General features: G+C 42.4%; 1 protein-coding gene across 3 annotated transcripts in view; it reads left to right on the top strand.

The window, feature by feature from the left end:
* LOC140187135 (transmembrane channel-like protein 6) overlaps positions 1-27,498 on the top strand; it is a 107,894-nt gene that overhangs the window by 21,140 nt on the left and 59,256 nt on the right. For all 3 annotated transcript variants that reach the window (XM_072242114.1, XM_072242112.1, XM_072242113.1), the window contains exon 2: positions 8,257-8,348. The gene's annotated coding sequence lies outside the window, so the exon portion shown is untranslated. The remainder of the gene's footprint in view (positions 1-8,256; positions 8,349-27,498) is intronic.

The following is a 27,498-nucleotide window of genomic DNA, read 5'->3' as shown; positions in this document are numbered from 1 at the left end:
GGACGACCCAGAGTCGGACTGTGGTTGGGCATGGCAGGGAGAGTTTTCTTCCTTCTCCCGTCTGCGTGAGATGTGGGACTTCCGAGAGACTTTGAACTTTTTACTGTGCTTACGGCTTGTTCTTCATCAAGTTCTGGTATTGTTTGCACTGTTCTAACTATATTTTATAATTATGTGGTTTTTGTCAGTTTTTCAGTCTTGGTCTGTCCTGTGTTTCTGTGATATCACACTGGAGGAATATTGTGTCATTTCTTAATGCATGCATTACTAAATGACAATAAAAGAGGACTGCGTGTCCTCATAATCTAATCTAATCTTTATCTCAAAGCTCATTGTTTACTCCATTGTCAGCTATATGCCCGTGGCTCTGGAATGGGAGATAAAAATAATTTACATACTCTTACACCATATTCAAAAGAAAGAAATATAATTTATTCATTGTACATAAGGTACACACCTACTTAGAAAACTACATCAAATGTAAGTTTTGTATATTATCAGTGTGTTTGTTCTCAAATATAACTTTAACCTACAAAAGTTCATTTCAACCCTCTATTCATGGAATAGATGTGCATTCAGTTTCCATTTCAATTTACAAGTGATGTTTTAAAACTTGATTGCATGATAGAATTGCCAGCATAATAACACAATCAATGCTGGGTATAGCAACAAGTATTAAATAAAAATGTCTTATTTCACCCAATATTTTCTATTGGGTTTTGTTCGTTCATGATTTCTGAAAGCTTTATTCCAAATTCTTCTAAATCCTACTTAAATACATTAAAAAGAGCATTACTTATCCATATTTAACTAATTCTATTGTCAATTTTCTTTAAGTGGATAAAGCACTTGTCTTATAATGAAATGGTGGTAGGTAAGGACAAGAGTTCCTCTAGCCTCTGAGGTCACTCTTGGGTTGGAGGAGCAACACTTCATATTCTGTCTGGGTAGTCTCAAACCAGATGGCGTGAACATCAATTTCTCCAACTTCCAGAACTACGTTTCCCCTCCCCCTCCCTTCTTCTTCATTTTCCCGCTCTGGCGTCTTACCTCTTCTCCTCACTTGCCCATCTTCTCTCCCGGGTGCCTCTCCTTCCCTTTCTCCCATGATCCACCATCCTGGCCTGTCAGATTCCTTCTTCTCCAGCCCTTTGCCTTTTCCACTCATCACCTCCCAGCTCTCACTTCATCCCCTCTCCCCCACCCACCTGACTTCACCTATCGCCTTCTACCTTGTCCTCCTTTCCCTCCCCTCCTTATTCTGGCATCTGCCCCCTTCCTTTCCAGTCCTGAAGAAGGGTCTCTGCCCAAAACATCGACTGTTTATCATTTCCATGTATGCTGCTTGACTTGCTGAGTTGCTCCAGCATTTTGTGTGTGTTGCTTTCGTAATGAAATGGATCAATTGGTAGACTTTTTAATGGAACTTCTGTTTGAACTTAAAATCAAATATGATGCTCCATTATTAATAGGTTAAAAAATAATTTGCATATAATAGTATTGTACACACAGAACCTTCTGTCTGCAGGACGTGGAGAATTCTGTTAGTAATGTTCCTTATAGTTTCTAATAATCGGTGAAAATAATTCACCAAATGATTACAACAGCATCTAAATAACATCAAGTCATTATAAAAGATGTTTTCAACAATTTTTCAAGCTATAGCGAGTGAACAAGAGAAAATCTGCAGGTTCTGGAAATCCAAAGCAACACACACAAAGTGCTGGAGGAACTCAGCAAGTCAGGTAGCATCAATGGAAATGAATAAACAGTCGATGTTTCAGGTGAGACCCTTCTTCAGTACTGGAAAGGAAGGGAGGAGACTCCAGGATAAGAAGTTGGGGGGAAGGGGAAGTGGGATAGCTAGAAGATGACAGGTGAAGCCAGGTGGGTAGGAAGGGTGAAGGCTGGAGAGGAAGGAATCTGATAGGAGAGGAGAGTGGACCATAGGAGAAAGGGAAGGAGGAAGGGACCAAGGGGAGCTGATAGGCAGGTAAGAAGAGGCGAGAGGCCAGAGTGGGGAAGAGACAAGGAGGAGAGTTGGGGAGGAGGGAAATTTTTCTTTACCAGTAAGAAAAAATCGATATTCATGCCATCAGCTTGGAGGCTACCCAGATGGAATATGAGGTGTTGCTCCTCTACCCTGAGGGTAGCCATGGACCAACTTATCGGAATGGGAATGGGAACCGGAATGGAAATGTTTGACCAATGGGAAGTTCCGCATTTGGCCCATGGAGCAGAGATGCTTGACAAAGTGGTCCCCCAATTTACGACGGGTCTCACCAATGTGGAGGAGGCCGCATCAGGAGCACTGGACACAATAGACAACCCCAGCAGATCTGCAGGTGAAGTGTTGCCTCACCTGGAAGGGCTTTAGTGCCCTGAATGGCGGTGAGGGAGGAGGTGAAAGGGCAGGTGTAGCACTTTGGCCAGTCGCAGGGATAAGTGCCTAGAGGGAGATTAGTGGGGAAGGATGAATGATAAAGAGAATTATGGAGGGAGTGATCCCTGTGGAAAGTGGAGAGAGGAGATGGAGTTAAGGATAAGTTTATTGGTAGGATCCCTCTGGAGATGGCAGACGTTGTGCAGAAACTGTTTATTTTGATTAGTCAGAATGCAATATTATGCTTTGATTGGATGCTGTCAATCTGCCACCCAACCCACTGAGCTATTCCATCATGTAAACAACAGGAATTCTGCAGATGCTGTAAATTTAAGCAACACACATCAAAGTTGCTGGTGAACGCAGCAGGCCAGGCAGCATCTCTAGGAAGAGGTGCAGTCGACGTTTCAGGCCGAGACCCTTTGTCAGGTTGTTTTATATTAAGACAACAGGTATTACTACTTTAAAATGTTTCAATTGTATTCACAGGATCCTGATATCGAACAATATAGTGAATGGATTTTTACAGATGTACCAAAAGTACAATTTAATCGTTATGCAATAGGGTAAAGGCTTAGAAGTGTATCAGCAAAAAATGTTCTTTTTAAATTGTTGTTTATAATTTTGTTCAATTACTAAAATCTTCAGATTGTTTATGTATTTGTTGGGGGACGACATCAATAAGGTTATTTACAAATTTCTGAGAATATTCATGGTTGGTTGCATTGTATTAGATGAACGAGAAACCTACTTAAGTTAAAATCTACTTTATTCGAGCTTCCGTTTCAAATGATTTTTCTGACTGCATATTTGGTTGCTTTTTGTTCAACTACCAATTTTTTTCTTGTGCAATTGTATTTGCATAATTTTAATATTATAACTATAATGTGCAAATTTAGGATCTCTATTGGCCAATATTTCCATTCATTGCCACGGTTTCACTTCAGTTTGACGTTATTAGATTCGGGTGGAAAATATTGTATTAATCTGCCTGAGTTGCATTGTAGTCTAGTCAAGGAATGTAGAGCAACTGAACGTGTCCTAACGTTAGCTGGAAAATATTGCCAATACAAGAGAGCTGTTAAACTTTCTTAACACTTGAAGTTTTAAGAAAGCTGATTTCCTGGAGTTTTTGTGAACTCTGTGTGTCACAACATTACACACGGGATAAAAGGCGTGGGCTTAAAAAGATTCCATGTAGAGACACGTGCTACAGTTTCTGGATCTATTAAAATTACATGAAATCAATTTTAAAATAATTCATTATTGAGGATAATTGGTAATTGCAAAAAATGCTAGAAAATAGTAATAAATCCTTCAAAGACTACTCTATCATGAATTGGTTAACAAAGATAAGGACTCTAAACTTGAAGTTCAACAAATGCTTTTATCTATAAAGTTGTTTCGTACAAAAAAGATCACGTGAGCTTTGCACATGTAGTGGTGATTAAGCTTTCTAAGAACTTTGTTAACTTTTCATCCAAAGAAATAGGTTTAATTTTTGCAAGATGCTTTTTTCCTCATATATACTGTTCAGGATGTGGTCTGTCAGCCACGAACTTGCTGTCTCAATGAAGGCCAGTGTTTATGATTATCAAAAGTATCCTCTTCACCAGAGATACAGATTCTTTTCCTCATGACTTTTTTTGTTTGATTTCCGCACTTTGCCGGACGTGGATGCCGTTAATTAAAGTACCATTTCCTTCAGTGTTGAGAATATTTTGCCCTTGTCACGTATCTTCATGAAACAAATTGATGGCTTTCAGCCTGGTGGGAGAAGCCCTGAATTTCAGCCAGAAGGCTGTCAAGCACATAATTTTGTCATGGTCCGGATCGGGATCTCTTTAAATTTGTTTATGTTACGATCTGGACCATTGACGCCCTGTTTCCCTTTGGTTCCCTGTTTTCCCATGTCCCTCGGGCTTGGTGATAGGAGGCAATTTACTCTCGGCTGAACCGGCAGTTTACTCTCGGCTGAACCGGCAGTTTATAGTCTCCGGCTTTCAGCCGTTCAGCGTGAGAGCGTTTGCAAAGTCACCAAAGGTACTGCGAGCCTTTCCTCACCGGAGCAACCCTGGCAAGTTACCTCACCAAAGCGAGCCTGCAAGGTTTCCTCGCCGAGGCGGATCCATCAGTTAACCAGCCGGAGGGAATCAAGAGCCGCTGTCTACTGTTCCCGGGCCGAGTCTAGAGCTCGCCACTACCCGGAGGCTCCAAGTAGCACGTCCTGGCCCTGGCGGCATCCAAGTACCACGTCCTGGCCCTGGCGGCTCCAAGTACCACGCCCTGGCCCTGGCAGCATCCAAGTCTCTAGTCAAGTCCTGGCCTTGGCGGTCCGTGATTCCGAGTTCTAGCCCAGACCCTTAGTCCCAGCCTAGTCCAAGGCCTGAGTCCTTGTCCAGTATGCTATTTCTGCTTCTGCTTTGCTGTCCTTGTATCGAGCAATAAACTCAGTTAAGTTAACCTCACAAGATGTGTCTTGCATTTGGGTCCACCCTTGCTCCCAGCACTCCCCAATGTGACAAATTTAGGCTGACGCTTCAATGCCGTACAGTAACGTTTTGATTAATCTGGTAATCAGTTCAGAAACCTTGATAGTTCTGCATCTGGCTAACTTACTAGAGTGGCAGGGTACCACTTAGCGCAATCACTTAGCAGTGCCAGCGATCACCAATTGGAGTTTGATTTCCGCCACCGTCGGTAAAGCGTTTCTGTGGTCTCCTGGTGATCCCAAAGGTTTTCTCCAGGTGTTCGGGCTTTCTTCCACATTCCAAATATGTATAGTTAGGGTTAGGGTTAGTAAGTTGTTAACTTGCTGTGTTGGCACTGGAACCATGGGATGCTTGTGGGCTGACCCCAGCGACTCCTCGCTGACTTAATTTAACACAGACAGCACACCTCACTGCATGTTTCGATTTACATGTGACAAGTAAACCTAATCTTTATCTTTTTCATCGTATAAATGAAGAGTGCCAGCTGGGGATGCATGCAGAGTGCAGGAGGGTTATGCAGCCATGGATGGGGACCAGAATGCTGCCAGGGCTGGGTCTGTAGCCAAATCCAGTATCGTGGTGTGGAACGTGAGCAGGCATGCGACTAGAGTGGGGATCTGAGGTGTTTGATTATTTCTCGTACCCTTTCAACTCTCATTTATTGTGCAGCTGGATTACCTGTGTTTATGGAAAAGAGTGAAATTGAAGTTTTTAGTGGTGTCATGGGGAGTTACACTGAATCTGCTGGTTTTACACCAGCAAAGTTCTGGGAGCTCTAGACTATGGGTATATTGTTGCATCTGAAAGTATTGCATGCATCCTAACCAACATCCAGGAGCTGATGAGAGCAAAATAGGTTTAACTGGTTGATCATCACAATTCTTTTGAAACTTTACACAGTTTTATCAGCCTCACCCCAGAAATAATTAATTGGTTCCAGAGAATCGTAAGCAGTTTAGGTTGAAGCTACAGCAGCCTTGCTTTGGTTGCAACCTTGATCTACATGTTAAATATGGACTTGCCTGCTATCATTTCAGGTAATATCTGTGCAGAAGTGGGATATTTAGCAGAATACCGAAGAAAATTGCAGTTTTGACTACTGTGTTCCCAAAGCAGCCATACAGTACAAGTGATTAGAAAGAGCAAAGCAAGAAAAGTTTGCAATTTCTGCAGTGTATTGGTGTGGACCCAAAACCAGAAGCAATGTTTTGACAAGGTTCCAATATTAAACTATAACACCATAAGATATAGGAACAGAATTAAGCCATTCGGCCCATTGAGTCTGCTCCACCATTTTTTCCTCTAGGCCCCATTCTCCTGCTTTCTCCCTGTATCCCTTCATGCTCTGACTAATCAAGAATCCATCAATCTCTGCCTTAAATATACATACAAAAACTTGGCCTCCACAGCCACCTGTGGCAAATAATTCCACAGATTCACCACACTCTGCCTAAAGAAATTCCTCCTTATCTCCATTCTAAAATGAGGCCCCTGTATTCTGAGGCTGTGTCCCCTAATCTTAGACTCTCCCACCATAGGAAATATCCTCTCCACATCCATTCCATCAAGGTCTTTCACCATTCAATGGGTACCATTAGTCATAGTAATAGTCAAAGTCATAGTCATACTTTATTGATCCCGGGGGAAATTGGTTTTCATTACAGTTGCACCATAAATAATAAATAGTAATAAAACCATAAACAGTTAAATAACAATTTGTAAATTATGCCAGGAAATAAGTCCAGGACCAGCCTATTGGCTCAGGGTGTCTGACCCTCTAAGGGAGGAGTTGTAAAGTTTGATGGCCACAGGCAGGAATGTCTTCCTATGACACTCTGTGTTGCATCTCGGTGGAATGAGTCTCTGGCTGAATGTACTCCTGTGCCCAACCAGTACATTATGTAGTGGATGAGAGACATTGACCAAGATGGCATGCAACTTGGACAGCGTCCTCTTTTTAGACACCACCATCAGGGAGTCCAGTTCCATCCCCACAACATCACTGGCCTTATGAATGAGTTTGTTGATTCTGTTGGTGTCTGCTACCTTCCGCCTGCTGCCTCAGCACACAACAGCAAACGTGATAGCACTGGCCACCACAGCCTCGTAGAACATCCTCAGCATTGTCCGGCAGATGTTAAAGGACCTCAGTCTCCTCAGGAAATAGAGACGGCTCTGACCCTTCTTGTAGACAGCCTCAGTGTTCTTTGACCAGTCCAGTTTATTGTCAATTCGTATCCCCAGGTGTTTGTAATCCACCATGTCCACACTGACCCCCCCCGTATGGAAACGGGTCACCGGTACCTTAGCTCTCCTCAGGTCTACCACCAGCTCCTTAGTCTTTTTCACATTAAGCTGCAGATAATTCTGCTCACACCATGTGACAAAGTTTCCTACCGTAGCCCTGTACTCAGCCTCATCTCCCTTGCTGATGCATCCAACTATGGCAGAGTGATCAGAAAACTTCTGAAGATGACAAGACTCTGTGCAGTAGTTGAAGTCCGAGGTGTAAATGGTGAAGAGAAAGGGAGACAAGACAGTCCCCTATTAATTAGAAATCCCACAGAGGCTCACGGGAAACAGCCCTCACTGATGCCACTGTAGGGGTGAAGGGATTCATGAGTCAAAGGTTCAATGTTGAGGTGTGTTTCTCTCCACCTAACTAGTGTTACAGCTAACTTAGGGGTACAGGCTACCACTGTAATACAGCACTTCACAAAATGGAACTTTGCCCTTGTGGAGTTCACAAATCGCTACAGAGAGGGGGAGGGGGAAGGGGGGAGGAAGAGGGGCAAGGGGGGGCGAGAGAGGGAAAAGGGGCAAGGAGGCGGGAGAGGGAAGGGAGGTCGAGGGGGGAGGGAGTAGAGAGAGAATGGATTTCTCTGCTCTATACACTCAAATGCCACAGCATTTCATAAGTGCACTTTATCAATGGTCTTGCTGAGATGGTGCCTTTCCTGGTATGGGTTGTATTCTTCTGCATGATCTCATCTGATCTGGGATGCGACATGTATCAGAGTCATCACTCCCTTCAGGTTGATCTGATGTGGTTCACCCTCACCTGCCTCTAACTCTTATTGTCAAATCATGGGCACCTATTGACTTCTGCTTGAACAACTTTACATTTCACAGTAGCAATCTTTTTGGATTAATCTACCTTTGGTTCTCATTTATGTGAGCTGGCTTTGAGGAAACAAAATATAAGTAATCTTGTAATCGTGGAAGTCACACCATTTTTTAACTGATTACTCAAAGGTTTTTATAAGTCACAGTCATCTATTACTTTAGAGAAGACTGTGAGGCTGGCATGTTGCAACGATATTGTGCAATAATAGATCTGTTCAGACATGAGTAACTGGCTTTGTTTTTTCTCTCCCTTAGCAGTCAGATTATCTTCACTTCTGAGAAGTGCGTCTGTGGATGAAAATTATGTTGCAAGTTCACTGAAGAATTATTCAAGTACTGTGAAGTTTGTAAGTATTTTTGACTTTGTCATTCTTGTAGTTTGTTTTAAAAGGTTAGACAAATATTTCGGTAACAAGAATGCTGAGTAGAATTGTGAATAGAACTTTTAGAAGGCTTTTTATTCATGAAGATTATCTTTATGTCAGAAGCTTATCTATTCTAAGGCCCGAACATATCACTTTGGAAATTAGTACAGGATCACTGAAACCAGAATTACTCAATATTGTTATTTTTTATTAATTTTGGCTGATCTGAAATGTGGTATTCCCCAGATGTGCTGGTTGGGGGGGCGGGTAGGTAATAATTTATTCAGCACTAGGAAAATTAAGATAATAAATTTCATTCCTCATCCCAGCTGATGGTTAACAGGAATGAATGTTTCTACTCTCTTATGTGGTTTGATCTGACACCAATGGTTCAACTGATTTTATCAATAGCGATCTCTTGTAGCAGGACATTCATCTGAGTGTAACCTATGGTTCAAAGTTGAAAGTAAATTTATTATCAAAGTACATATAAGTCACATGTACAACTCTAAGATTTGTTTTCTTGCAGGCATTCACAGTAAATATAAGCAACACAATAGAATCAATGAAAGACCACTCTAAATAGGACAAGCAATAATGTGCAAAAAAGAACAAACTGAAAATAAAAAACAAAGGGGATAAAAACAAAATAATAATAAATAAATATGAGAAAATGAGTTGTAAAGTCCTTGAAAATGAGCCCATAGGTTGTGAGAACAGTTCATGGTGGGACGAGTCAAGTTATCCCCTCTGGTTAAAGAGCCTGATGGTTGAGGGGTAATAACTGTTCCTGAACCTGGTGGCGTGGGTCCTGAGGCTCCTGTACCACCTTCCTGATGGCAGCAGCAGGAAGAAAGTATGACCTGAATGGTGGGGGTCCTTGTTGATAGATGCTGCTTTTCTGCACAGCGCTATGTGTAGATTCACTCACTAGTGGGGAGGGCTTTACCTGTGATAGAGTGGGCTTTATCCCACTGCTTTTTGAAGGCTTTTCCATTTCTGTGGTATTGAGGTTTTCATACCAGCCGTGTGGCCTATAACATTTTCCTTTGCCTTCATTAAAGGCTTCCCCAATGAGAGTCCATGCCAATTCCAAATGCCTGCTCCATTTACTTACTTTCTAATGTAACCGCCTCATCTTTCGAAAGCCCTAAAGATTGCCATTGTTTATTCTAATCGCTGATAATTCTTTTTTTAAAAAAAGGTATGTTCTGGTGAACTTGATTGGTTTGAAAATCTGATAGTTAATTCACTTCTTGCAAATGTTAAAGCACTCCCCACACCCACTTTATACCTCCTCCTCCTGCCAAGCTGCCTGCATAACAAGTTTCTTAACTCAAGTACATTTCAGCTGATGGAGTACATTCCCATGAACTACTCCCTTGCAACTGTTGCCTTGTCCTGGGACTTACTCAAGTTATTTTCTTATGACATAGAGGGAGGTCATATGATTGTGTTTGCATGTTGACACCAAGTCACCGTCAGCTTGCCGAGCACCCCAATCAGTCCCCCACCCCCACTGATTTCCCTGCAGTCTCTTTTTCCTCATGACAATACCATTCACTTTCCCGTCATCCTGACCCTCACCAATGCCAAGGACAACTTACAGTAGTCAATTAGTCTATCAGTACTTCTTGGGGATGTGGGAGGTAACTCACATTGGGGGAAACCCACATGGTCATGGGGAGAATGTTCAAGTTGCATTCAAATCACAGGAGTCGGAAACAGGTGTCAATACTAATTGTTGCATCGCTTTGCGGCTCTTTAATTAGAAATGTATTTTCTTATTTATGATTAGCTATTTACTCAACAAAAGCAAAAGGCAGGGAAATAGATTGAGTGGGAAAATAAATCATGCATGGAGCAACTCAAAAGGCCAAATTGTCTAACCCTGCCGCTATGTTTTATGGTCAAAACAATATTAGATTGGTGTAATTTATTATGTTGGTGTAATTTTTTTGGCAGTTCTTGATTTCAGTATTAATAACACTATTAATTTTAGGAATTTCATCTTGTCTAGCTAATGAGAGTTTAATCTCACTTGAGAAGCAAGTTCTGGTGTTTGAATGTGTTTGCCTGCTGTGCAGTTCAAGTTGAAGCATGTCATCATGGGTAGTTGGTCTCTTAACTTGATGTCCCTGAATTACTTACACCAACTTGTTATTCCTCTGTATAGGTGAGGAGAGAAATGTGATTGTGCTTGCAAGCTGAATGTGGAATTGAATACTCACACAGTTGTTCTTGAAATGTGAATTACAGTAATCATAACAAAAACTCTGATCACTTGTTTGTTGATTTGGAAATTAGAAGTGTTCCTGAGGCACAGTGTTGAGAGGTTGTTGAAGATGGATGTATTCTGTTGGCTCTGCTTCCTACCACTCTGCAGCACAGAAACAGGCCCTTCGGCCCATCTATATACCGATCCAAATTCTCTTTAATGTTGAAATTGAACCCTCATTCGCCACTTGTACTGACATCCTGTTCCACACTCTCACCAGTCTCTGAGCGAACAAGTTGCCCCTCATCTTCCCCCACCAAACAATTCACCTTTCACCCTAAACCCATGACCTCTAGTTGTAGTCTCAGGAAACCTCAGTGGGGGAAAAAACGTATTAACCATCTGTTAATATTGTGTTCATATTTTTCAAGTAGTCAAAATCAAAGAAAACATATTATCAAAAATAATATGTATGTCACCTTATACTACTTCGAGGTTTTTCTTTGCAGGCACTTACAGAAAAATAAGGAAATACAAGGAATTCTGGTTAATTGGGACAGATTGGAACTTGTATGTTTTGGCCCAATTAAGAACTGTCCCAATTAACTGTAGTTTCATGAAAATATTCTAAAATGGGTAACAACTTATGTGCTTAAGTGAAATACAGATGAAATTAGAACACTATCAATATGACTACAGTACTGTAAGAGCGTGTATTAGTTCCTAATAGTTATCATCAGAGGAATCCATCAGTGTACGCTGGTGGATTCTTTTGATTAACCGTAAATGAGCAAAATCAGCGCAGACCTCAGTGAAGGTAATTGACTACTTTCATACAATGCAATCATCATTCAAATCTTCATTTTCATTGTATAATTCAACATTATTGTCAACACCTTCAAATTGGTTGTAGTTCCAAGCTTGAATTAGTGATCATTTTCACTCCCAGCTGTTTCTGGTATCTCCAGGCCTGAATGCCTGAAACCGCAGGAAGCTAAAAGAGTTCTGAATTGCCTTACTGCTTGTTTCTTGCCAACTATAAGTGACAAAAGTCACTGCTTTTTGAACACAAGCACATACAACTGACATTACTTAAAAACTGTTTGCTGTAGGCCAGATTTATACTTCTGCATACCCCTACGCCATAGCGAGCATGCATTGTTGTGTCTGCGTCGCTCTGCAATTCACCGCCAAAACGCTAGTTGGCGGGGTTTCAATGCCACTGTGTTGAGTTTCTTCGTGAGAGACATGGACGAGGAAATGCATTTCAAATATTTTTGGATGTCGGCAGGTAGATTTGACGATTTAGTTCATCGTCTCCAACCATTTATTTTGCGTCAGTGTACAGACATGGCGGAGGAAAGCAACCAGAAATGCGTAGGAGGAAATGCAATGCTACCAAGCGGACCAATCACAGTTGTTGCGGCCTGCATTGCCGCGACGCGTGAGTTATTTTTTTGGGGAGGTGCACGTCACCCTACGACGTAGGGTACGCGGTACCTATGGCGTACATTTGACGCAGAAGTATAAATCAGGCTTAAGTGTGTAGTGTCTAATGGCCACACAAGTGCATGTACCTGATGCTATTTAGAAACTCCTGTCCCAAATAAACAAAGGAAATTCTGTCTATTTTCTTAATTAGTTTTTGTTCTTAAAGTGTTGTCCCAAATAAGCAGCTGCTCCAATTAACTGTTGGCCCAATTCACCGAAGTCCACCATACAACAGAATTTGTAAAAATAAATAAATAAATAAAGATTGATATGCAAAAAATGAGCATTATTATGTAGTTGGTGTTTCAATTTTGTAGATCCTCAAGATTATTAATGTTGTACATTAAGACCTGCCTTCACTTAAAAATGGCCTTTATGTATTAAATGATGCAGAACAGAGTACAGAGAAAAATTACAAGGTTGTTGCCAGATCTGGAGGGCCTCAGTTATAAAGAAAGATTGAATAAGTTAGGACCTTATCCCTTGGGACGTAGGAGATTTGATAGAGTATACAAAATTATGAGGGGTATAAATAGTGTAAATTCAAGCAGGCTTTTTCTACTGAGGGTGGGTGGGACTATTACCAGAGGTCATGGGTTAAGGGTGAAAGGTGAAAATTTTCAGGGGAACATGAGGGGAAACTTCTTCACTCTGAGGGTCGTGAGAGTGGTGAACGAGCTGCCAGCAGAAGTGGTGTATGTGAGCTTGATTTCAATACTTACAGTAAGAGAAATTTGGATAGGTACATTGGTGGTAGGGCTGTGGAGGGCTTTGGTCCCGATGCAGGTCAATGGGAGTAAGCAGTTTAAATGGTTTTGGTATGGACTAGATGGGCTGAAGGGCCTGTTTCTTTGTTATATCTTTTTCATAAGTCCATGACTAACAATATATTTCTTGCTCCAAAAGATTCACAGTACTTACTTTTCTGTTTTCTTGTGTTTCGTCTTAAGATTGTGAGGCAATAACCTGAATCATGCTTTTCTCATTACATGAAGTTATTGAACACTCTACTGTGATGACAATGTTCCTTTAAGACTAGCTTGAATTTGCCTGAGCCGGAAACCTGATGCCTTGCTCAAATCAGCAAGACCTCTAAGTAGGAAACACTATTTTCTGAGCTTTTCACCGAGTGTATTTTCCAGCATTGGCTCAGTTCATAAAGAGTATCAGTCCAAGCACTTTGAAGCATTTTTAGTTTCACAAGGCTTTTTCCAATAAGAGCTGAGACCCCAGTAAGTGTACAACCAACAGATGGTATGGATACAGTTTCTTCTTTCATTTATCAGATGTGGTTATTGACTCTAGAAGAGGAAGATGATAATATCTTCAGTAAAGCTCATTTGTTTCCACCTGTGAAATTCTGTTCTGTCGTTGATCCAGCTATAACCTGTCCTTTATAAACAAAGCTCGTGCAAGGATTATGATCACCTGCTTACCGAGAGCCTACTGGAAGGTTCTGACACGAGCTTTCCTCCTTACACAAATGTTTCAATTCCTCAAACTTATGAGAGACATCTGTTATTAGTACCATTGGCCCTTTTTGAACATTTGTGCCGATTTAGACATTGAAATTACCACTGACAAGTCATCTGCTGCGGAGAGTTGCCCGCTTAAGTTGGGCTGCGTCATACATTTCCTTTCGATTCATAAATCAGCTTGTTTATACATCACTGCACTTTTAGACCCATTTGCAAGTGTGTGTGTGCTCTGAATATTTTTGCAAATATATTAATTATTGCTTTTTTAAATCACTTTATAGTTTGTAGTTACTTAGGTAGTGATACAGTGCAAAGTGAGCGTTTCCAGCTCTGTGAGCCCTACGGCCCCAGCGACCCCCGACAAGGCCAATTAACCCTTATCTAATCACAGGACAATCTACAATGAGCAGTCAACCTCCCCAGTACGTCTTTGGGCTCTGGAAGGAAGCCAAAGGACTGGAAGAAAACCCACGCATTTCACAAGGAGGATTTCAGATAGGACTGCACATAACCCATAAGATTTTAAGAAATTGTACTTAAGTTGCCAATGGAAAAAAAATAGTCTTAGTATTCGTTAATTTGAAGTAGCTGTTTTGGCTGTTGCTCAGAAGATATAATACTGGTGTTACTGCAGCACATACCTCTATTCACATCCAGAGCATAAAGGGTGTTGGCCTGAAACGTCAACTGTTTATTCATAACCATAGATGCTGCCTGACCTGCTGAGTTCCTCTGGCATTTTGTGTGTGTTGCATCTGCAGAATCTTTTGTATTTATATTCACATCCTGATTTGTCTTCAAAAATAATAATTTTGTAGATACTACAAACTTAAAGAGCATAAACCTGTAAATAATAGGCTATTAATTAAGGCCTCTGGTTTAATTAATTGGTACGTTATTCTTAAACCATTAGCTAGTCGGCTGGGGTGATATACTGCGTCCGGTGCTCCCGATGTGGCCTTCTATATATTGGCGAGACCCGACGCAGACTGGGAGATCGTTTTGCTGAACATCTACGCTCTGTCCGCCAGAGAAAGCAGGATCTCCCAGTGGCCACACATTTTAATTCCACATCCCATTCCCATTCTGATATGTCTATCCACGGCCTCCTCTACTGTAAAGATGAAGCCACACTCAGGTTGGAGGAACAACACCTGATATTCCGTCTGGGTAGCCTCCAACCTGATGGCATGAACATCGACTTCTCTAACTTCCGCTAATGCCCCACCTCCCCCTCGTACCCCATCTGTTATTTATTTACATACACACATTCTTTCTCTCTCTCTCCTTTTTCTCCCTCTGTCCGTCTGACTATACCCCTTGCCCATCCTCTGGGTTTTTTTTCCCACCCTCCCCCATTTCCTTCTCCATGGGCCTCCTGTCCCATGATCCTCTCATATCCCCTTTGCCAATCACCTGTCCAGCTCCTGGCTCCATCCCTCCCCCTCCTGTCTTCTCCTATCATTTTGGATCTCCCCCTCCCCCTCCCACTTTCAAATCTCTTACTAGCTCTTCTTTCAGTTAGTCCTGACGAAGGGTCTCGGCCTGAAACATCGACTGTACCTCTTCCTAGAGATGCTGCCTGGCCTGCTGCGTTCACCAGCAACTTTGATGTGTGTTGCAACAATTAGATTATTTTTATTGAGACCTCCCTGAATCTGTCATTTTTTTTTTAACTTTAGTAAACCAAGTTCATAATACTTTAAAGAATACAAAAGGAAACTTCTAAAGTAGGTATTCTAGCAAGGCATCCACTTGTTTGGCATTTTGCAACATTTGTGTGTGAAGATGGAAAAGAAACTGTGCTAGAGTGACATTTTTTTAATGTTGCATTGAGTTCTTTAAGATTCTGCTGTTTGTACATGTGCCATTGCTTTAAAAGATGTTTTGGGTCACCTCATCAGAATCTAATGTTGTGAGGCATTATGCTTTCTTATCCTGATTAATATGGGTTTTGTTTTATTTAACAATACAGCAGGGAGTAGGCTCGTTTTGTCCTTCCAGCCACACCACCCCAGCAGCCCCCAACAAATCCGATTAACCCTAACTTAATCATATTGCGTACAGTTTGATGTTGCGGTGTTTGCCGAGCTTGGCAATTAGCTTGCAGACGTTAAGGTGACATCCTCGCTGCGCAGTTGTTGGTGATTCTCTCTGGGAGTGCTCGTGCTTATATTGGCCCCGTTTGCTTGTCTGGATCCTGATTGGCTACCCTTTCAGTTGACCTTCAGTTCACTCGCGTATCTTTGGCTGTTAGGGCTTCATAGCTGGCGTCTATTTCAATGTGTTTGTTTATGTGTGCAGTTTTGGTCACCACACTATAGAAACAATGCGGCAAAGCTAGAAAGAGTAGAGAAGAGATTCAACAGGACGTTACCTGGCATAGTTATAAGGAACAGTCAGATAGACTGTGATTATTCCGAGAGGAGCGCTGGAGGCTGAAGTGTGACCATATAAAATTATGAGGGACAAAGATAGAATCGTTAAACAAGGCTGTTTGCAGGGATAAGGGTGTGCAAAAGAGAAGCAATTTTTTTTTTTTACAGAAAGGTTGATGGGTATAGTTGAACAAGCCATCAGAGGAGATGGTAGGGGTGGGTACAGTCACAGCATTTAGGCTGCTCCAGAAATAGGATAGGTGTCGAGGGAACCGGCCCAAATGCATCTCGGTCACCGTGAATTTGTCAGGCCTAAGGGCCTGTTTTTCAATCTGTATGACTCCCTAGCTCCAAATAAATCCTGCTTTCTGAGTAAACTGACTGGGCTATTGCATTATATGGACTATGCCTGTCTGCCCCACGGCCAATCTCTTATTGTCAGTAACTTTTCTGGTAAATATAGGCAATTGATGAATTTTTAAAACCATTATTATATTCTATGTTAAGGTTTTCCATCCAGTTTTAGGTCTAGGTTCAGATGTTACCTGGGTCAGCTCACTGAGCTACTTTTGCAATGTCACAGTGAAATTAATACATTTAGCTATTGAATGAATCAATTAACTATCTGTTTCCAATTCATCAAGCTTTAATTCAATCAAAAGTCCTGGACCAACTTGTTGCCCACACATTTGAATGTAATTCAAACATTTACTCAATTTTAGATAGATGGATGGATAGATAGATAGAAACTTTATGGATGCCAAAGGAAATTACAGTGTCACAGGAATTGACAAGGGCACAAATATTCAAATATGCCAATATTAGAAGAGAAGTAAGAAAGAATAAGAAGTAAATTACCTCAAGCAGTCTAACAGGAGAGGGTCATCACTTCCCTGGCTCATATAGAGCCTAATGGCCGAGGGTAAGAATGAACTCATATAGCGCTCTATTACCAAAAGTGCTCCTCTGTTCAGCCAAGGTTGCAGGCACAGGATGAGAAACATTGTCCAGAACTGCCAGGATTTTCTGGAGGGTCTTTTGTTCTACCGCAGCCTCCAGTGTGTCGAGTTCGACTCCTATAATAGAGCCAGTTTACTGAGCCGGTTGGAATCACCCGTGTTGATGTCATTACCCCAGCACACCACGCCACCCAGCATTCCCCCAATTTAACCCTAGCCTGATCGTGGGACAATTTACAGTGACCTATTAACCTACTAATGTCTTTGGACTGTGGGGGGAAATGAGAGCACCCGGAGTAAGTGCACGCTGTCACAGGGAGAACGTACAAACCCCTTACAGGCAGCGGCGGGATAATGAGTCGCGCAGTACAAATGCACTCCACGTATAAACATTTATCTAATGTTTATTTTTGCCTGCATGTATGTGTAAACACTTTCCTCATCTAAGATTGAAGATTGACAGAAGTCTGTACTAGCGACAACAGACTGGTAGAACATGTGAAGGAGAGGCCTACGTGCTCCAAAGGACCTCAGTCTCCTCAGGAAGTAGAGGCGACTCTGTCCCTTCTTGAACACGGCCTCTGTGTTGGTGCTCCAGTCAAGTCTGTCATCCAGGTGCGCCCCCAGGTACTTGTAGGTCCTCACCACATCCACATCTTCACCATCAATAATAACAGGAAGCAATGCAGGCTTAGTCTTCCTAAAGTCCACCACCATCTCCTTTGTCTTACTGCTGTTGAGTTGCAGATGATTCAGCTTGCACCATTTGACAAAGTCCTCCACCAGGGCTCTGTATTCATCCTCCCGTCTTACCTTTATATACACAACTATTGCTGAGTCATCAAAAAATTTCTGAATGGCATGGCTCAGTGTTGTATCTAAAGTCTGAGGTGTACAGGGTAAACAGGAAGGGAGCCGATACGGTCTCCTGTCGGGACCCAGTGCTGCTTATAGCCATGTCTGACTACTACTGGATGAAGTTCAAACCATCTTGCAATTTGAATAGCGAGCCGTAATTGAGCTCAGGCAAACTGATGTATTTTTGGAAAACACCGTTAATGGACACTTTATTGTTAATTAGAGTTTTAGACCACATCAGTTATTGCCACATTGAGTGAGGTTAATTTAAAGCCAATCTCAATTAAACAATTCCCATTGCCAAGCCAGTCTCTGAGTGTATTTGGCAGTGCTTGCACAATTAGAAGTGCGCCTGAGTTAATCTTCCTAGGGACAATGGGATTAGTTTCCTGAGTGCTGAGTTTATGTGGCACCATTATTTTTCACTAGTTATCAGTATTGTGTTTCCTGTTTTTGATTTCCCACATTCACTTGGACATTTATGTCCTCTGCCATATTTAATACTTTATTTATTTATTGAGATGCGGCGCTGAAAAGGCCGTTCCGCCCCATTCGAGCTACGCCACCCAGCATTCCACCAATTTAACCCTAGCCTAATCGTGGGACAATGTGCAATGACCAATTATCCTACCAACTGGTACGTCTTTGGACTGTGGGAGGAAAGCGGATTACCCAGCGTAAGTCCTCGCGGTCGCAGGGAGAACGTACAAACTCCTTACGGGCAGCAGCGGGATAAGAAGTTGGGCATTTATCTAATGTTCATTCTTTGCCTGCAAAAGGCGTGTAAACACTTTCTTCATCTAAGGTAAAAGCTTTACAGAAATTAGCAATGCAAATTTCCATCTATATTATAACTTTCATATGTAATAACTTTGACGTGTTATAGCCTATTTATCTGAAAAGCTACCTGGTTGAAATTTATCCCTTTTGCCTATCACCTGTCCAGCTCTTGGCTCCATCCCTCCCCCTCCTGTCTTCTCCTATCATTTTGGATCTCCCCCTCCCCCTTCCACTTTCAAATCTCTTACTAACTCTTCCCTCAGTTAGTCCTGACAAAGGGTCTCGGCCTGAAACGTCGACTGCACCTCTTCCTAGAGATGCTGCCTGGCCTGCTGTGTTCACCAGCAACTTTTATGTGTGTTGGTTGAAATTTATATCATTTCCAACCACTTCCCTGCACTCCGGTTCAAATTCAAACTTGATTGAGGTTCAATCGTTCAAATTAATATTAGAGAATGTGTGCAGTACACAACATGAAATCCTTACTCTTCATAGATATCCACAGAACAGGGGAAAAAAAACAAAGAGTGAATGGTGGAATGGTATCCTGCCTCTGTCCGTAAGGAGTTTGTACGTTCTCCCCGTGACCGCCTGGGTTTCATCCGGGTGCTCCGGTTTCCTCCCAGAGTCCAAAGATGTACCAGTTGGTAGTTTAATTTGTCTCGTAAGTTGTCCCGTGATTAAGCTGGGGTTAATTCCAGGGGAATGCTGAGCAGTTTGGCTTGAAGTGCTGGAAGGGCCTATTCCACACTGTTTCTCAACAAGTTAAAAATAAATAAATTAATAACGTTAGAACCCCCAGAGCACCCCTCCCCCCTCCCACACACAAACAGCAGCAAAAGCATTAAACCATCCCCCACTCCCCCCCCCCACATTTACTCCAGCAAAACCACCATCTCCCACAACCTACCATGCAAGTGATAGCAAGCCGCCAGAGACCATGATCTACTGTCCATCGAGAGAGGGAGAGAGCAGGCCGAGGCCTTCTTTCGACAGCAACTTCTTCCGCCTGCTTGCTGCCTCAACACTTTGATCTCCCTCAACTCTTCAGTCGACGACACCGGCAAGGAATCGGGTCGTCCGCAGGGCTGCACCCCAAAGGCACGCGTCTTCCAGGCCGCACCGAGAGATATCAAATGCCCGGCTGCTTGGTGAATTCCGAGAGTGAGAACCCACTGCCCGTGAAGAACCATAGTCTTGAGTTGCAGCTATAGATCACGGGCTTCGACAGGACCCCAGCCACCTGAGAACATGAGGAGAGGATTACAAGATTATGAGAGGCCTGAATAGAGTAGACAGACAGTATCTTTATCCCAGTATCGTTTTGGAAATGTCTAATACCAGAGGGCATGCATTTAAGGTGAGAGGGGATAACTTCAAAGGAGATGTGAGGGGGAAATATATTTTTTTGCACAGTGTGGTAATCTGCTGCCTGGGATGTTGGTAGAGGCAGATATATTAGCAACTTTAGGAAGCGTTTAGATAAGCACATGAGTGTAAGGGAAATGGAAGGATATGGACATTGTGTAGGCAAAAGGGAAAAGTTTAATTGGCCATTTGATTATTAAGTTAGTTGGTTTGGCACAACATTGTGGGCCAAAGGGCATGTTCCTGTGCTGTACTCTTCTATGCACACCACATCAGATATAGTTTCAGGACTTGAGACATTTTTCCCATGAATGTTGTTGGTACCCTTAATGCTATTTTCAGAATGGTAGTGGTCCATTTAGCTGTTGACTCTTGGTATTTATGCTCCATAACATTTTCTTATATCTCCTTCCATCCCTCTTCAGCTAATTATAAAAACCTTTGGCTGCTTTCTCTTCAGAGTTTATTTAATTTCCCCCTGCACGCAGTAGCGGTCTATCGCAACTGTTCATTTATGCCATGAATTCCTCATTCTAACCGCACTCTGGTAGGGGTGCTTCTTCTAAACTCTGCACTGCATTATTATTCTATAAGCTGCACTTTTGGCCTGAGCTTCCTCATTCTAACCAAAGAGTGCAGTCATTAATACAGGTGCCTGCTTTCTGCCTGGTGCGGGAAAGATTGTCCTGATGCAAGAGATTCTGCAGAGGCTGGAATTTTTAAGCAATGCGCACAAAATACTGGAGGAGCTCAGCAGGTCAGGCAGCGTCTATGGAGGGGAAAATTGAGCTTGATTGACACATGCAGTAAAAATAAATTCAAAGAAAGGCAAGGGGTGGAATGGGGGATCTGGTTCGTGTAGTTTTGGGAGATGAAATGTAACAGCCAGTTTATCTGTTCATCTACATATGAATAAAACTGTATACTGTGGAGGAGATGGGCATGAACTCAATATGTCACTTGGTTAGAATGTTTGCTACTCTGAGGCTGGTATGAAAACTGAGGGATGCATAAACGTGTCCAATGCTTTGTTATTTAGGATGAGTTTAAAGAAGGTGGCAAAGTATTGGGTGATGGCAGAATGGACAACAGTAGCTGCCAAATACTATTCACAGAACAATTTGTGGCGCATTTGTAGGCTTCAGTTATTTTGTCAAAGTAGTTTTTGTATTTTGTGCCCTGATTTGCATTGTATACTGTATCTCGCTTAATGATCACTGGTGTCATTTGTTGTATTCCTTTATGACAGAGAAGGAGGCCTCTTGGCCCATGCCAACTGAATTAAATCAAGGACTTCAATCTTATTCTCGTAGAGTATGTGACAAGTGTTAGAACACACACAGAACTGACAGTTGTGCTTTCTTCTTTAAAGGCAAATAGAAATACTTTTTTTTTTGCAGGGTTCATTTCTTGCCTCACATTAGCAAAACTTCAGGCAACACTATAGATATTTATAGACACTTATAACAACAGGATACAGCTGAGGTTAGGGTTGGCTAGACGGGTTGGCGAGTTCGTGGACATACGACATCCGCGATCTCTGGAAATGCTATTGCAATTACCTGAGCAAAAAAACAATTGTGCTCTTTTGTTTTTTGCTTGCGATTTTGTGCCAGCGTTTTTTTGTATCCAAGTAACTGCACATTGTCGTTTACTTGCACTACATTTCCAAGAGCTTTTACACTTATTATTGTTTTACCTTATTCTGGCTCAATGCACTGTGTAATAATTTGGTCTGTATAAATAGTATGCAAGGCAAGCTTTTTCTGTAGCAAGGCACATCTGACAGTAATATAACCAATGGGAGAGCTAAGAGCAGGTGAACAAGTGAAAAACCAAAAGACAGATTCTGGGAGGGACAGTAACTCCCTGAAATTCTAATGATTGGTAGAATTTTGACATAATATCCCAGGACAACAGATCCTTTCATTAAGCGTTGCTTTTTTTATTAACAATAAGCCTCTTGAAGCTGAATACAAATATAATTTCACACTACTTGTATCATGAAGGAATTTGGAGGAACAAGTAACTAACTTTTATTGAATATAATGTGTTTAATTGCATAATGGTGCTGATGCTTTGCAATAGTTCAACTAAGCTGAAGTGTTTTGTTGATGACTTTTGTTTGTACTCAGTGTGTAAAGCTTCTCACTTGAGAGTCCAACAATAATCAGCCAGCCCTTATAGAAACATAGAAAATAGGTGCAGGAGTAGGCCATTCGACCCTTTGAGCCTGCACTGCCATTCAGTATGATCATGGCTGATCATCCAACTCAGAACCCTGTACCTGCCTTCTCTCCATACCCCCTGAACCCTTTAGCCACAAGGGGTAATCTAACTCCCTCTTAAATATAGCCAATGAACTGGCCTCAACTGTTTCCTGTGGCAGAGAATTCCACAGATTCACCGCTCTCTGTGTGAAGAAGTTTTTCCTAATCTCGATCCTAAAAGGCTTCCCCTTTATCCTCAAACTGTGACCCCTCGTTCTGGACTTGCCCAACATCGGGAACAATCTTCCTGCATCTAGTCTGTCCAATCCCTTTAGGATTTTATACGTTTCAATCAGATCCCCCCTCAATCTTCTAAATTCCAACGAGTATAAGCCTAGTTCATCCAGTCTTTCATCATATGAAAGTCCTGCCATCCCAGGAATCAACCTGGTGAACCTTCTTTGTACTCCCTCTATGGCAAGGATTTCAGTTCAGTAAAACAATAACAAGTTCAAGGATTTATGGATTTCAGATGCCCTGATACCATTTCTCCATGACTGCAAAGACCTGGTGAAACCTTTCACGTTGCTTGTCACTGACAGCACCAAGAAGTCTAAATGAGAATACAGAAAATTAATCTTTAGTGAACATATTGCACTTCGTGGTTTTGTATGTTTGAAACATGTTGTCAACCAGCTGCACGTAGTTTGGTGCTCCATAGGTAACAAGAAAATTTTCAGCAACATCTTTAAATGCCTTCCATGCGATTTTTCGCCTGTCCCACTGGAAATTCTTCGAATTGCCTGTCGTTGATGATCTGTTTGATTTGTGGACCAGCAAAAAAGCCTTCTATAATCTTGGCCTCAGTTATTCTGACGTGATTTATGAATGGAAATAATAAATATAGGCTACTCAAAAAAAAAAGTACGTGATAGGGAAATTTCATGGTGATTTTCATGATCAGCAGCCCAAAATCCATAAGGTACACCCCAAAGTATTCAGGGAGCAAAATTGTTGTTGTCCGCTATAATTTGTACATTTTCCTAATATGCTATAGACACTTACTCTCAGGAAATCACTCACTATATTTTCCATAGTTCCTTATGATACAGAGAGCATTCAGTCCACTGACTCTATACTAGCTCACCAAGCAAAATTTCCCTGTAAACTATTCACTGCATACTCCCAGTAATACCACTTGTCATCTATCCGCTTAGATTATGAGAACACTCAGTCCTCTTTTATTGTCATTTAGAAATGCATACATGCGTTAAGAAATGATACAATGTTTCTCCAGAGTGATATCACAGAAAACAGGACAAACCAAAGACTAACACTGACAGAACCACATAATTATAACATATAGTTACAGCAGTGCAAAGCAATACCATAATTTGATGAAGAACAAACCATGGGCACGGTAAAAAAAAGTCTCAAAAGTCAATCGACTCCTGAGTCCCCGATAGCAGGCGGCAAAAGGGAGAAACTCCCTGCCATAAACCTCCAGGCACCGTCAACTTGCCGATGCCTTGGAAACAGCCGACCACAGCCGACACTGAGTCCATCTGTCCGAAAACTTTGAGCTTCCGACCAGCCTCTCCGATACAGCCTCTGGAGCGCCATCCTCTGCCGAGCGCCTTCGACCTTGACCCGGCCACTGAAACACGCAAAGCCAAGGATTTCGGGGCCTTCTGCTCCGGAGATTCCGGTTACCACACAGTAGCAGCGGCAGCGAAGCGGGCTTTTCAGAAGTTTTCCAGATGTTCCTCCGTACTCTCATGTCCGTCTCCATCAAATCAGAATTGTGCACGGTCTCCTACTTGACAGATAACAGATATTCATCACCGGAAAGGCCGCCCGCGCTGCCGTCGCGCCGCCATCTTCTCCTCCTCCAGTGATTGCATGCTCAATTGAGCATGCGAGTCCTTGGGACGTAGGAAACCCTAAGTAGTCACAGGAAGAATGTGCAAAGTCCAGCACCAGGGGTCAGGTTTGCTCGAGCTCCACTGGCAGCACCCACTGCGACTTCATGTTTTAAGTTGGCCAAAGAATTCTGTACCGGAGCTGCAGATGCAGCTACATATTTGCAGGCGGTGCAACACAGGCAGAGGATGAGTACTTTTGGATGCTGTGCACTTCTCCTGTTCTGTGCTCCCATTCTAGAGACTTGTAGCCAGAATCCTGCCTTTACTACATAGGAAGGGTCAAGCATCACGTTCATTTATCTTATCATTCATCTTCTTGCTTTGGTCTTTGTAAAGCTGATGACCGCTGAGCCTGGGGCCTCAAACTGATTTAACTGGCTCCTGGGCTTCACAGAAGAAGTGAATGTGGGAAGTTACAAACACCACAGGCCATCGTAAACTTAGCTTGGTTTTCACAGCTAAACCTCTCCTGAAACTCTGTTAATGCATTTCCAGGGCCTGGATTCAACAGAAGTGAGTTTTTCTTAGAATTTGACCATAAACCGCAATGATGTCGCAGCCACGTAAGCTCACCAGTGCTTCTGTTTCTTCATGAAGCTGAAGAGATGTGGCAAGTCCCAATCAACACTTACCAATTGCATCAATGCACCGTTCTGTCTGGATGCATAATGGCTTGGTATGGCCACTGCCCTGCACGTGACCGTAAGAAACCGCATGGTGTTGGAGGCGCAGCTCAGCACGTCACAGGAACCAGTTTAACCTTTGTGGACTCTGTCAATAATTCTTGCTGCCTCAGTAAAGCAACAAGCATAATCAAAAAGCCCATCCACCCGCCTCATCGGGCGGAAGGTGCAAAAGCCCGAAAGCACGTATCGTCAGGCTCAGCTTCTGTCGTCAGACTCTTGGACAGACTTCTTCAACAATAAAATGGAGCCTTGGCCTCACAATCTACCTCGTGATGATCCTGCACTTTATCATTTTCCTGCTCCGCACATTTTTGGTAGCTCTTACACTTTACTCTGCAATGCTATTGTTTGACTTTATAACCCAATTCACTGTGTAAAGATTTGACCTGTCTGAACAGTATACAGTAGAAGGCAAGATTTTCACTGTATCTCTGTAATGTGACAATAATAAACCAAATCAATAAGGATTATTTGACCATAAGATATAAGAGCAAAATGAGGCCACTTGTCCCACCGAGTCCGCCATTTCATCATGGCTGATCCAATTTTCCCCTCAGTGCAAATCTCTTGCCTTCTCCCCATATCTCTTCATGCCCTGACCAATCAGGAATTTATCAACCACTGCCTTAAATATCACATCCAATCCCTTCTCATTCAATAGCTGTTAGGTTTGAAGCACCTCAATCCTCGCTGCACCAGTCCTTCTCACGTCCTACTCATTTCTCTTAGGGAGAATCCTAGGTCTCTGGATAACTGTGTTTAGTTTTGGACTTTTAGGGAAGAATGGGTTTACATTGGAGGCAGTGCAGAGAAGGTTTAAGCAGGTTTGGGATTTTGCTTAACTCGCCATCAAATAATGAGAGTTAATCTCTGAAATCTGTCAGGTTCTGAAGGGTTTAACAGGATGGATGCTGAGTGCATTTTACCCGACGTGAGGAGACCTATAACCTAGGATGGGTGGCACCCATTTTATCTGCAGGTCAGCAGTTTCTTCTCTTAAGATGTTGTGTATCTTAAAAATCCTCTACCCCACAGGGCAGTGGAGCTATTGAATAGACTCCAGACTGCGAGGATCTTTGATGATAGATGTTGCCTTCTTGAGGCAGTGTTTTCTGTAGATATCGCTGATGAGGAGGAGGAATGTGCCAGCGATGCATTGGGCTGTCCACTACTCTGCAGCTTGCTTGCATTCCTGTGCATTAAAATTGCTGTACCAGACCATGATGCAGCCAGCAACAGCACACCTGCAGTAGTTATTTATGTTGAGCCTTCCTAACTTTCATTATTATCATTACTTTTTTTCTCTCTCTCTCCTTTTTCTCCCTCTGTCCCTCTCACTATACTCCTTGTCCATCCTCTGGGCTCCCCTCCTCCCCCTTTCTTTCTCCCTAGGCCTCCTGTCCCATGATCCTCTCATATCCCTTTTGCCAATCCACTGTCCAGCTCTTGGCTCCATCCCTCCCCCTCCTGTCTTCTCCCATCATTTCGGATCTCCCCCTCCCCCTCCCACTTTCAAATCTCTTACTAGCCCCTCTTTCAGTTAGTCCTGACGAAGGGTCTCGGCCCGAAACGTCGACTGTACCTCTTCCTAGAGATGCTGCCTGGCCTGCTGCGTTCACCTGCAACTTTTATGTGTGTTGCTTGAAATTCCAGCATCTGAAGATTTCCTCGTGTTTGTGTTTTTAAATTCATCCTTCTCATTCTCTTTTGAACTAAACACTGTCCACCACCTTCTCCCCCCAGCAATTAATACCAAATCACTTTATTCCAATCTGGTTTACAGCTCTCCTGAGTTTTCCTTACTTAGCCTTCACTATTGGAGTGAAAATCAAAAAACTACAGAACGTTGGAAATCTGAAGTAAAAGCAGAAGATGCTTCAAAGGGTGTTTGGAATGTTAACAATTTTTTCTTTGGACAGATGCTGCCTGACTGCTGAGTTTCTCCATCATTTTGTGTTTATATTCCACCATCAGAGTCTTGGCTACTTCTCCATCTTTGTCTTCCTCCTGCTTCTTGTCACTTCCCTTTCAATCAGCTGTCTTCAGCATTACCGTGATTGCATCTGTACTGGTGGCCTCTCGGGTGACAGCTGGTGATGTTGTGAAAAGGGAGGGGAGGGCTGAGAGGAAGGTTGCTGCTGGGAGGAAAGGTTTAAACAAAGTTGTTCCAGCTCAGATTCCAAATTTCTGGGGTAATCCCTGCAGTGAGGAAAAAGTTTTTGTTTGGAAGTGCAATGATAGGTCGTAAGTTTTACTGTGGGGGTTAATGTGGAAGAAGAATGATCGTTGTGTATTCATTGGCAGAATCACATATTTCTCAGTGTTAAATTCATTTGACCTTTTAATCTGGATGACGTACGTAATGGTGAACAGAACTTTTGAACTTCTATGCACAAGGAGGCAACATCTAAAGAGTACTGGGGTTGCTGGAAAATTTACAATAAATGTGGACAGCATACGCCATCGAAGGGTGCACTAAAACACGCTATCACACGGAATGTTTTTAGCTTGTAATTGTACATACTGTAAAATCCTACATTTGTATGCATTGTTAAAGTGTAGATACATTGTGAAAACCGTTGAGGCACAAATCCTTTCAATAAAACCAGGGGTGGGTTAATTATTTTTTTTACTCTGCATGAGATCCATTACTATTTAGCATGTCAGCTTGAAAAGTAAGGTAAGTGGCTTTCTTTTCAAAGTTATATGCTTAAAGCAACAAATCTTAATGTATCAACATAACATCTAAGTGATGATTCTCTTCAGCAGCCTGTTACATCC

The sequence above is a fragment of the Mobula birostris genome, chromosome 24, assembly GCF_030028105.1.
Source record: "Mobula birostris isolate sMobBir1 chromosome 24, sMobBir1.hap1, whole genome shotgun sequence".
In the NCBI taxonomy this organism is placed as follows: domain Eukaryota; kingdom Metazoa; phylum Chordata; class Chondrichthyes; order Myliobatiformes; family Myliobatidae; genus Mobula; species Mobula birostris.
The sequence above is the reverse complement of the archived record's forward strand: the minus strand, read 5'-3'. Positions and strand labels throughout refer to the sequence as shown.